Source organism: Bos taurus, chromosome 9 (genome assembly GCF_002263795.3).
Source record: "Bos taurus isolate L1 Dominette 01449 registration number 42190680 breed Hereford chromosome 9, ARS-UCD2.0, whole genome shotgun sequence".
Classification (NCBI taxonomy): domain Eukaryota; kingdom Metazoa; phylum Chordata; class Mammalia; order Artiodactyla; family Bovidae; genus Bos; species Bos taurus.
This window is the reverse complement of record NC_037336.1, coordinates 32,559,417-32,561,948: the sequence shown is the minus strand read 5'-3', so window position 1 is coordinate 32,561,948 and position 2,532 is coordinate 32,559,417. Positions and strand designations below refer to the sequence as shown.

Sequence of the window (2,532 nt, the reverse complement as noted above, 5' to 3'; positions counted from 1 at the left end):
TATGAATAGTGCAAGGATTGGTTTAATCACTGAAGCATTTTAAGCAAAACGGAAATCTGATCAGATTTCTATTGTAGGAAAATCATCCCATATATCTATCAGTCAAGTTCCAGACAGAAAACAAATTATATCAGTTATTTTAATAGAGTTTAACGTAAAGAGTTATTAGCTAAATAAATGAAAAGGCAAGAAGAGACTAGTACATTATCACAGGAGTGGGAACTATAGAAGGCAGCTGCTACCCCTAGGGGTTGGAGATACAGGGAGAAGAAGTTGCTAAGATGCAGAAGAAGCCCCTTGAAGCTGAATCTCAGACCCTTGAAGAGAGAGTGCCACTCAGCTGGTATTGGCATCTCTGAGCTTTGTGGGGCAGGGGGTGCTGTGGTATTTGGACCCCCAAACATTGAGGAAGAGTACTGCTCAGCTAGTGTCAGTGTCCCTATGCTCAGGGAAGACCCATGTGACTGGGATCCCACCTTCTGAGGGGGCGTTGCTTGGCTGGTGCTGGTATCAGTGGACTCGATGAAAGTAATTCTGTAAGTATTGTAAAGACTGCAAGCTGAATTCAAATGCTGCTGCAGGAATGAACCGGCACAGCTGGGTAAAGAGGCGAGGTGGGCGAATCACACCAATAAAAACAGGAAGCTGCTCTTCTCCCACCTCCAGTCTTACAGGCTTCTCCTAAGGCCCCTGGTGCCGGAGCCTGGCAGGGATCCACCTAGCAGGGCAGAAATACGGTTCACAGAGACCCTGCCCCAGTGTTGCTAAACAGAGTACCAGTGGGTTTGAAGCCAAGAGATGATAACTTAATATTCTAATAGTCCCACTGCAACGGGGGAAGAAGTTGGAGACAGCAAGCCTGGCATCAGGAATAAAGGGCGTGTTGGGCATATTCCCAGTGGTAGATCATCCTTGGGGGTGACTGGCCCAGTTTGACATCCCTACATTGGGAATGGTCCTCCATGACCATGTCTGTATTATGTAACTACATCCACTGACCATAGCTGACTTATCAAGGGTGATCACCTTACCCAAGCTGAACTCAGATCCTCTTTCTAACCTTTGAAATTTGGAAACTGCTGCTAAGTCACTTCAGTCATGTCCAACTCTGTGCGACCCCATAGACGGCAGACCACCAGGCTCCCCCGTCCCTGGGATTCTCCAGGCAAGAACACTGGAGTGGGTTGCCATTTCCTTCTCCAGTGCATGAAAGTGAAAAGTGAAAGTCAAGTCGCTCAGTCGTGTCTGACTCTTAGCGACCCCATGGACTGCTGCCTACCAGGCTCCTCCGCCCATGGGATTTTCCAGGCAAGAGTACTGGAGTGGGGTGCCATTGCCTTCTCTGTGAAATTTGGAAAAGATACACTTAATTCCTAGGGATCAGTCAAGCAAGTGGGTCTGCGGACACTTCCTGCTGAGGTCACCACCAGAGCTCATTGGGCCCTTCCCTTCCCATGTTCTTGGTTGTTCAATTCCAGTTCAGATCCCAGGAGATAACCCAGAAACCATCCAATAAATTCTCCCTTTTCTTTAAGCTAGCCAGAGCCCTTTCTGTAACTTCATGTTTTCTCTAGCCTCCCAGAGTTTACATTCCTGGGGAGTTTAAGAAATGTAAACAACATCAACACTGAAGGTTGCTAAGCGTTCTGAGAGGGAACGAGAGGGAGCGGAGGGTGTGAGCCAGAGCGGGGGCACCTAAGCTCGGGGCGGGGGGTGAAAGTGAAGGAGAAGCAGGAATGGGGTGGGTGGTGTGGTTGAATGTTCCAGATGCAGGAGTCAGCTTGAAAGCTCACAGGTTAAAAAAAAAAAAAAAACCACAAAAACGTGTGACACATTTGGGTGAATGAAAGCAGCTCAGAATGGCTCATATAAAGTAGGTGGAGTGTCATAGGAAAGGCAAGAAGGTTAGCACTCCCACTGACAAGGATGGAAGAAGCCGTTGGACCTGACAACTCACGTATGGTCAAAGCATTGCCACCTATTTTGTGGCATCTAACCATTGTTTTTAAATGAAAATAGAAACATACATACAGAGAACAGGTTAGTGGCTACCAGAGGGGTTCCATTGTGTGGTGACACATGGAAACTAAGATTTTGGTGGTAAGCAAGCTGGTCCCATCACTTCATGGCAAACAGATGGGGAAACAGTGGAAACAGCTACAGACTTTATTTGGGGGGGGGGCCCAAAATCACTGCAGATGGTGATGAAGCCATGAAATTAAAAGACACTTGCTCCTTGGAAGAAAAGTTATGACCAACCTAGACAGCATATTAAAAGCAGAGACATTACATTGCCGACAAAGGTCTGTCTAGTCAGAGCTATAGTTTTTCCAGTAGTCATGTATGGATGTGAGAGTTGGACTATAAAGAAAGCTGAGCACCAAAGAATTGATGCTTTTGAACTGTGGTGTTGGAGAAGACTCTTGAGAGTCTCTTGGACTGCAAGGAGATCCAATCAGTCCATCCTAAAGGAGATCAGTCCTGGGTATTCATTGGAAGGACTGATGTTGAAGCTGAAACTCCAAAACTTTG

The 2,532-nt window shown here is 46.7% G+C and overlaps 1 non-coding gene across 1 annotated transcript; it reads left to right on the top strand.

Moving 5' to 3' along the window:
• The first annotated feature begins 1,882 nt into the window (after positions 1 to 1,882).
• LOC112448172 (U6atac minor spliceosomal RNA) lies at positions 1,883 to 2,008 on the top strand. Its single transcript, XR_003036565.1, has one exon. It is a non-coding gene; the product is annotated as a U6atac minor spliceosomal RNA (small nuclear RNA).
• Positions 2,009 to 2,532: the final 524 nt, after the last annotated feature.